The sequence below is a fragment of the Bubalus kerabau genome, chromosome 7 (genome assembly GCF_029407905.1).
Source record: "Bubalus kerabau isolate K-KA32 ecotype Philippines breed swamp buffalo chromosome 7, PCC_UOA_SB_1v2, whole genome shotgun sequence".
NCBI lineage: Eukaryota > Metazoa > Chordata > Mammalia > Artiodactyla > Bovidae > Bubalus > Bubalus kerabau.
The window spans coordinates 58,147,044-58,157,461 of record NC_073630.1 but is presented as its reverse complement, the minus strand read 5'-3'; positions in this window follow the sequence as shown (position 1 = coordinate 58,157,461).

Here is a 10,418-nt window from a genome sequence, read left to right as displayed (position 1 = left end):
TTTGGTCAGTTTAATCACTCAGTCATGTCTGGCTCTTGTGACCCCCATGAGCTGTAGCCTACCAGGCTCCTCTGTCCATGGGATTCTCCAGCAAGAATACTGGAGTGAGTTGCCATTTCCTTCTCCAGGGGATTTCCCCAACCCAGAAATCAAACATGGGTCTCCTGCATTGCAGCCAGATTCTTTACTGACTGAGCTACAAGGGAAGCCCATGATAAGGGCTGGGGGACATTATTCATTCCATAACAGGCAATCATTAGTTAAGCTTTGTCCATGCCTAAAAGAATGTCTCTATCAGCAGGACTCAGGCTTGCTCTATATATAGGTCTTCCAGTCTGTGTCCCCAACCACATTCTTAGCTTGTGAACTCTATTCTCTTAATCCCCAAAGCAAGGCTGAGTGCACAGAAATGTTACTGGAATTCTGTTGTAACTGACTTCCCTGGAAGTAAATATATTCTACACTTCCTAAACTCCCAAAGTATGTTTTAATGAATTTATTTGATTTATCTAATTTAACTTTGCAATATATAGAGTCCATTGGACAGCAAGGAGATAAAAGCAATCAATCTTAAGGGAAACCAACTCTGAATACTCATTGGAATGACTGATGCTGAAGCTAAAGCTCCAGCATTTTGGTCACCTGATGCGAATAGCCTACTCATTGGAAAAGTCCCTGATGCTGGGAAAGATTGAGGGCAGAAGGAGAAGAGGACATCAGATGATGAAATGGTTTGATAGCATCACTGATGTAATGGACATGAACTTGGGCAACTCTGGGAGATGGTGAGGGACAGAGAGGCTTGGCATGCTGGAGTCTGTGGTGTTGCAAAAGTGGACATGATTGGGTGACTAAACAACAACAACATGGTTGGTTTCATTGCTGAAAAATCTTTTCAGTCCTAACAGTGGGCTTTATGCAGACAAATCTAGTTTGATTTATATTTGATATGTACTTTTATCAGGAACAAAACTTCAGCATTCAGTGAATAAATGGTTGATCCAGTTTAGTGATCAAATACATTTATCTAATATAAATATAGAATTTTAGAATAACATTAGCATGTAGATTCTGCTAACTCTTTTCCCTTATATTAGAATCATTGACAGTTTAGGTAATAATTTATTTTAAACAAAGACCTCTGTTTTCTAGTCTGATAATTTTAATTCCAGCCTTTCAAATTAGGTAGTCCTACTGCTTTATTGCAATTTATAGGTAGATACAATGGAAGTAACTGAACTAGTTAACAACTCCTCATGAGTTCTTTTTCCTCAACTGACTCCCTAACAAAATCTACTTCTCCGTGAGTCATAGATACTTGATTTGTCCACCCTCAGATTAAGTCTTCCATAGCTGGCTTTCTCATCAGTTGTGCCTTTCTCATCAGTTATATGCCTCCATCGACACAATACTGGAGCAGTAGAAACAAGCCTGACCCTGATAATATGCTTGCTATTCTCCACATTTTTGATGATCAGACCTACACAACCTTGGAACATAAGGAGATTCAAAACAGATCTCCCCAAGATGTGTTACTTGGGCATGTGGATTATTTTCAGATAAAGGCAAATATGAGGTGTTTAGATAGCATCACTGACTCAATGGATGTGAATTTAAGCAAATTCTGTGCGATAGTGAAAGACAGGAAAGCCTGGCATGGTGTAGTCTAATGGAGCTGCAAAAAGTAGGACACAACTTAGAGACTGAGCAATAACTAATGAATTTTTTGACCACTGTGGGCTCAAAAGAAACAACTGCCTCTTTTCTAATTACCTAGAAAAATTTAAATTGGGCATATTTCCCAGAAAAAGAGTTACTATCCCAGATAAATTTTACCTAAGTGGCTTCATCTACATGGCAGGATACATCACTATCTTCCAAAGTTAGAATCTTCCTGTGAATGACTCTCCTGTCTCCTTGGAAACCCCGAACCCCTATTCAAATCCTTAGCTCAGGGTGGCATATATACTTCATTTTACCTCTTTGTCTTTGAACCTCTCAGGTATGTAAGGTCTCTGGCCTGCTCATATATTTGAGGAGCTTGTAAATATAAAGTTAATTTTGATTTTTCTCCTGTTACTCTGTCTCAGTTCAGTTCAGTCACTCAGGCGTGTCTGACTCTTTGAGACCCCATGGACTGCAGCACGCCAGGCCTCCCTGTCCATCACCAACTCCCAGAGTTTACTCAAACTCATGTTCATTGAGTTGGTGATGCCGTTAAACCATCTAATCCTTTGCTGTCTCCTTCTCCTCATGCCTTCAATCTTTCCCAGCATCAGGGTCTTTTCAAATGAGTCAACTCTTCACATCAGGTGGCCAAAGTATTGGAGTTTCAGCTTCAAAATCAGTCCTTCCAATGAATATTCAGGACTGATTTCCTTTAGGATAGACTGGTTGGATCTCATTTCAGTTTAATTTCTTTGATGGTTAGTGTTCTTTAGCAAAAGCTAGGATAAGTTACTTATTGAGTTATTTGACAACAAAATCTTGAGAGAAGTAAGGATTGTTGAAGTAATAAGTGTTGAAGTAAGAAGTGTTGGATACACTGATCACGGTTAATCACAGAAAAAGTGTTCTATAGCCACTGGCAAATGACTCAAAATTTAAATTTTCCTATTCTTACATGGAATTTTATTTTTATCAGCTTATTACTGTGTTTGTGTCATCAACTTAAAAAAGTCCAAATGGTAGCATTAAAATTTTTCTTTTTATACTTGAGTATCATTTTGTTTAACTAATTATACAAGAATTTTGAAATTTGGAGCTAAAAATAATTTTTGTCAAAGCTTATATAAAGTGTGGTTTTGAAAAATTACTTTAGTATATGTAAACACATTATTATTTTAATTGTATAATCTCAAGCTTGTTGTCTGCCTACCTCTTGTTTAAAACAATTGTTAGAGGGTACTCTTTAACAAAAAATATTGACTTTAAATATCTATACTGTCATGTTATATATGTTGTTAGTCAATCAGTCATGTCTGACATTTGTGACCATTCAATGGACTATAGCCCACCAGGCTCCTCTATTGATGGGCTTCTCCAGGTAACAATACTGGAGTGGGTTGCCATTCCCTTCTCCAGGGGATCTTCCTGACCCTGAGATCAAACTTGGGTCTCCTGCATTGAAGGCAGATTCTCTACCATCTGAAGTATCAGGAAAGCCCAAATATTTGTACATCAGAGCACTAAAAAATATATTAAAAATATGGTGGAAAAATTATTGAAAAATTATAATGGTAGAATTTATTTTAAAATATAATTGTAAAATACAAAGGAAAATGTAACTATATACTTGTGAATTTTTAAAATATTTATTAAAGTGCATGTATTACATGTATAACATATATAAATTTTAGGAACACATATAAATCATGAAGTTTTATAGCTAAATTGCTATTCACTTAACTCTGAACAAAAGGGTTAAAGGGTTCCAGTTACATTTATATCTTCCATGATATAGGATAGCACATGACTTGAAACTAAATTGAATAAAGCATAAACTCTAGTCTCTAAGAATTCATAGACAGTAGGAATGAAAACTATAGTTAATCTTTGTATCGTATTTTTGGCTTTTATTAAGGACTTAAGTAAGAAATGACCAAATGAAAGCTATTTATGATTTTCTGAAAATCTCTATTGTGAATTTTATCAATGTTTTAGCTCTATATACTGTATGAAAATGTGTACCTATTATCAAGAAAACTGTCCTTTTTCTAATTATATTACCTTTTTCCTTTTATTTTATAATTAAACCTATATCTAATTTCAATTTATCATGTGATTTCAAGGGATTAAAAAAGTAATTACAATAGTCAATCTATAAATGAATCAGCATATTTCTCCATGTTAATGTATCATTATATTTCTTGAATTCCCCTAGCTCAGTATTTTAGACTACTAGATTTTTTTTCATAGAATTAAATTTTAAAAAATTACATAAGATAGCTCAGTCAGACACATAAGCATCTATATCATCTTCATATATAAGATAATCTGGCTAGGATCAAAAGAAACAAAAATTAGAGATTATTAGAGAACAGTGAAACATAGTCATATATCTGTATTTATTGAGCACACACAATGTGGCAGGTGCATAGTGTACTATGGCATAATTCCTTACTTCTCTGAGTTATTGGCAAAATGAGAGCGAAAGAAAAATGAATTAAAAATAAATTTGTTGGCATAGCATACCTATTTAAAAGTAGGCTGTGAAAATCCTCCCTCAGGAGTTGCTGTTTCAGCTGTCTTGTGAATGTCAGTAAGAAGTATCTTGATGAGGATGATGTTAAGATTGGAATTTCCAAAGTAAAGAATAATGGGAAAGAAATGGCAAACCAGAAGTAATTCAGAATGCTTGGACCACCAGTAGTGTTTGAAGGAAGGGCAGTACCCAAAGAAATTAAAATATTTAAATAGTGAATTGTCTGCCTATATAGAAAGTAAAGATTAATATTACATTGAAAGAAAACAAAGATGGCATTCAATAATAAAAAGCTCTACCTGCTGGACTTGATATCCTCTGCCACGCACTAATTGACATGAGTTGCTCTGTAAGTTTTCACCAAAAGTTTCTTCTTCACAGAAATTTTATTAATTCACCTGATGTTCACATGGCAATAATGAGTTGCTCAGAATTCAATCCAGGATAACTGGACCTCTTATACTGTATGATCTGCTGTTTATATTTTGCAGTACAGGTGGTTTAGTCACTCAATCATGTCCAACTTTTTGCAACCCCATGTCCTATTCCTGGCAGGCTTCTGTGTCCATGGGATTTCCCAAGCAAGAATACTAGAGTAGGTTGCCATTTCCTTCTCCAGAGGATCTTCCCAGCACAGGGATTGAACCCTGGTCTCCTGCACTGCAGGCAGTCTCCTGCATTGTAGGCAGATTCTTTACATACTGAGTGTATTATATTCAAAACAACATTAGTGTCTCAGTCACTTCCAACAACAAACCTTCATTTCTTGCTCCTAGATCTGTAGGTCTTGGAGCAGTGTTTTCAGCAGGTCATGCCAGTACACAGGATGATTTCCTGGTTGATGTCAGAACTGGGAAGGTCCAAGACAACTCCCCAAGCCATGTAAATCCTCTGCTTGGGCATGAGATGTCACAGTCCTTAAACTAAAGCAAACAATGTATCCATTATTAACAGGGAAGGAAATTATACTTTTTCCACAGAGTAAAACAGTGGCAGTGTAAATATTTGCTCAAAAATAACTGAACATATCACACTGACTTTCAAACTACTTTAAAAAGTACCAATTTCAGGGAAAATCTGAAGTACAGCAAGAAGATAATGTATTGTTATAAAATGTTTACATACAATATTCAAGTAAAAAGATATCTCAGTAGTATGTTTGGAAAATGACAGATCAACCAGAATTCTCAGGAGCTGAAATGAATACCTAGACACCAATTTCTGTTATCTCCTGGAAGAAGAAGCCCATAAATAAAACACAAAGAGAAAAATCTTTGAACTAAGGTGTGGGGGTGGGGTGTCTGGAAACCAGTTCATGATAATCATGAGGTAATAGGGCACCAAGAGGAGATGGAAGTGAATATGGGCAGAGAGAAGGAAACCATTGTGTGAATAAGCCAGAAAGGTATCTCTCAGAAATGAAATCATCTTGACCAGCTTTGAAACTGGTAATGAACCTCATTTGGAGGCCAAACCCTTGTTAGTGAGTAAACCTCGTAAAAACAAATCCTATTCAAAGATTTTTTTTGCTGAAAGAATCTGCCAGATGGAAACTACTAGATGATTGGGGAAACAGAGAGTCTTGTATATATGCTGGTCATTTTTAATTTAACTTTGGCCTTTCTGTGCCTTGTGTTGTCTGATTCCCCATTTCCAGTTTACTATTTCAAATACACTCATATTTTCCTGGAGGTTTAAGACTCAAAGTCTTCTACATAACCAGTTTAATTTTCTAAATGAATAGGATTCATAACCAGAAAAATCCATGTGCCATTGACAGTAGTGTGCGTTAGTAGCTCAGTCGTGTCTGACTCTTTGCGACCCCCTGTAGCCCGCCAAACTCCTCTGTCCATGGGATTTCCCAGGTGAGAATACTGGAGTGGGTTGGTATTTATTTCTCTGGGGGATATTCATGACCCAGGGATCAAACCTGTGTCTCCTTCATTGGCAGGTGGATTCTGGGTAGTTTCTTTACCACTGAGTCAGTAGGAAAGCATCTATCTATATCTATATCATCTTTCTTTATCCTGAGAGAGAGATTTTAAGGTATTGGCTCACAGGATTATGGAGGTTTGGTAAATCCAGAATCTACAGTATAGACTATTAGGTTGTATAGCCGGGAAGAATTGCAGTTAGTCTGAAGGCAGTTTGCCAATTGATTGGATGCAGCTCACTCATGTTATGGAAGACAATCTACTTTAATCAAAGTCTACCAATTAAATGCTCCTTTCAAAACAAAATATCAAAAAACCTTCACAGAAATACCCAGAATAATATATGACCAAATAATCTGGACATTGTGGCCTAGCTACATCAACATATCAAAATAAACATCACAGCCTGTTTCTCTTATCTGTGAGATTACCAAATTATTAGTATTTGCTTCATAAAACTATTTGGAAAATGAACTGTGACAGTTTATGGCACATGCTTAGCAAAATGCTTAGCAGATAGTAAGTATTTGAATATAATATTGATGATGAAGATATGCACCAGTTCTCCCAGAACAGCTTCTTTTGAAAGCAGTTGATGTACAAAGGTGAAAAACATATTTTAGAAGCTATATTCCCCCTGCTGCAAGTCATTATGCCAGTCCTTAGTCCTACAGATTAAAAAGTATATCTACATTTTCCCCAGGATTTTATACAGTAACTTCCTGTGATGTTATGCTGCTCTATCAGCCTCTATAAACTAATCCCTTAGTAATTTCAACAATATTTATAATACATTATTTCTTAAAGTGTTTTATCGATAGGCATTACATATTTTATATCCTTTCATATATCTAATGTATCTCCTAATAATAGGAATAATTATTTTAATAATAATAACAACATAAAGGGCAAAACTTCAATTAAACATTAAATATCCAACATCATTCAACATTACAAGGAAAATAATAAACTAAATATATTACAAAAATATATAAAACTGTCACTATCATATATGACTGAGTACAGGCAGATTCACTCAAAACTAAGAAGAAAAAACAAAGAAAATTCAACAGTGTTAGTATATTAGACCATTTTAGAATTCTAACCTTTGTTGAGAGGAACCAATGTTTTAAATGGAATGATAATCTGAGTGATTAAATTGCAAAAGGCAATACACATAGGAGAAAGCTAATTTTGAAGTCTAGAAAATTGATTCCAGAAACAAGCATAGAGGGATAAACTGGTATCAATATTGAAGACTGAGGCTTTGAAATGAAAATCTATGCAGAATCTTTTTCAAACATGGTGATTGATTTAACATGTAGAAGTTTATGCTTTGTACAAATTTTACCTGTCTGGTGATGGCCTGTGAGTCTTCCATAGCAATATTCCAAATTCAGTTATGCAGTTCACCAAATACATTCTCAAAATTATTTTTGAATAAAATGTTTGAGAACCCTACTTCTTGAAAAATCCAATATTATATTAGCATATTAATACTTCTAAGAAAGTTTGCCTAGAGAAAATTAACTAACTTTGATTAATCATTACTCACTAAATTTCTGCTTCTGGACTTTTTTCCCTCAAGTAGCACCCATGAACATTCCAAAGATTAGACTATTTTTAAAAACTTTGAGAAGAACAATGTATGCAGTTGATAAGAATATATGATTCAAAGTCAGATAAACAGGATTCGAATCACGACCATGTCAGTTTCTACTTTTATGATTTTGGATAAATCTTAATATTTCTAAATCAAACCTGAAACTAGCACAAGACTAAATTAACTATATTCCAATACAAAATAATTTTTTTTAATTCCTGTTTTTCAAATAAGGTCAACAATAAATGCCTTATAGTCATTATAAATGACTAAGTAATGCAGTGCCATTTAGTGACAGTCTAGGAAACCCAACCAGAGAAGGCAATGGCACCCCACTCCAGCACTCTTGCCTGGAAAGTCCCATGGATGGAGGAGCCTGGTGGGCTGCTGTCCATGGGGTCGCTGAGAGTTGGACACGACTGAGCGACTTCACCTTCACTTTTCACTTTCATGCATTGGAGAAGGAAATGGCAACCCACTCCAGTTTTCTTGCCTGGAGAATCCCAGGGGCAGGAGAGCCTGGTGGGTCAGAGTCGGACACGACTGAAGTGACTTAGCAGCAGCAGGAAACCCAACACAATGTAGTTATTATTGACAATGATGATGCTAACTGATCAATGTCCTTAAATAATGTAGCTTTACTTCATAATGTGTTTTGCATAGTTTTCATCATTTAGTGTCATAGCAGTCTTAAAAACAATTCATATTTGACAATAACATACCTTTAATTGTATTATTATTAGAATTAGTATTAGTATAATATTATACCATCATCATTACTGGTTAATTTAAATGTCCATATATGTTATCAACTTTGCCTATTTTAGGAAATGATTTTTTGGAAATATACAAATTTATTATTAAAGAACTTTCAAACATTTTCTGATAATACTTTAAATTTTTTCTTCATATGTGTTAATAGTATGTAATTTCCATATCTGGGCTTCCCTTGTGGTTCAGTTGGTAAAGAATCTGCCTGCAATGCGAGAGACCTGGGTTAGATTTCTGGGTTGGGAAGATGCCCTGGAGAAGGGAATGGCTATCCACTTCAATTTTCTGGCCTGGAGAGTTCCTTGGACTGTATAGTCCACGGGGTTGCAAAGAGTCAGACATGACTGACTTTCACTTTATTTCCATATCTAATTTATAATTTGGCCTACTTGTCATTTTCTTTTGTTTAACTGTTTTAATTTGTTTGGTTTGAATTGAGAAAGTAGCAGTAACTAAAGTGAAAGAGCAACTAACTTCTCTCTCTGTCAAGACTGGACAATGAGAACCTCAAGGTTTTAATGGCAACTGCAGCATCACAGAAGACTGATTTTATGATGTATATAATTACACTGTGATTCTCTACATCTTGGGCAAGAATAACCCCCTAAGTCTTAGACTTTGTATCCACTTTCCAAACAACAGGAGAAAATTTTCATCTCCCTGTTAAAGCCATTTCCTAGAAGCTGCACATGTTCAATGGCTCAGTCATCTCCAATTCTGTGAACCATGGACTGTAGCCTGCCAGGCTCCTCTGTCCACAGCATTTCCCAGGCAAGAATACTGGAGTAGTTTGCCATTTCCTACTACAGGAGATCTTCCCGACCTAGGGATGGAACCCATGTCTCCTGCATCTCCTGCATTGACAAGTCTATTCTTTATCACCACATTACCTGGGAAGCCCTCGAGAGTTGCACACAGTTTACCTTATCCTAATATCCAGAACCGAGTCATATAGCCAGTCTTCTTGTTATGCAAGCCAGGAAATAAAAATGCTGTTGCAAGTAGCATTGGAATATACACAGCTAAAATAACTAAACAACTAGTAGTCTTGGCCAAAGCCAGTTGTAAAGTTTAGTCATATTTTCTTTATTTACAACATTTTAACTGAAGCAATATGTGAACCATGAAATTCCAGATGTTCAAGCTGGTTTTAGAAAAGGCAGAGGAACCAGAGATCAAATTGCCAACATCCGCTGGACAATGGAAAAAGCAAGAGAGTTCCAGAAAAACATCTATTTCTGATTTATTGACTATGCAAAAGACTTTGACTGTGTGGATTGCAATAAACTGTGGAAAATTCTTAAAGAGATGGGAATACCAGACCACCTGATCTGCCTCTTGAGAAACCTGTATGCAGGTCAGGAAGCAACAGTTAGAACTGGACATGGAACAACAGACTGGTTCCAAACAGGAAAAGGAGTACGTCAAGGCTGTATATTGTCACCCTGCTTATTTAACTTATATGCAGAGTACATCATGACCTGAATTGGAGGAAGCACAAGGTGGAATCAAGATTGCCGGGAGAAACACCAATAACCTCAGATATGCAGATGACACCACCCTTATGGCAGAAAGTGAAGAAGAACTAAAGAGCCTCTTGATGAAAGTGAAAGTGGAGAGTGAAAAAGTTGGCTTAAAGCTCAACATTCAGAAAACGAAGATCATGGCATTTGGTCCCATCACTTCATGGCAAATAGATGGGGAAACAGTGGAAACAGTGTCAGACTTTATTTTTTTCAGCTCCAAAATCACTGCAGATGGTGATTGCAGCCATGAAATTAAAAGATGCTTACTCCTTGGAAGGAAAGTTATGACCAACCTAGACAGCACATTAAAAAACAGAGACATTACTTTGCCAACAAAGTCCGTTTAGTTAAGGCTATGGTTTTTCCAGTAGTCATGTATG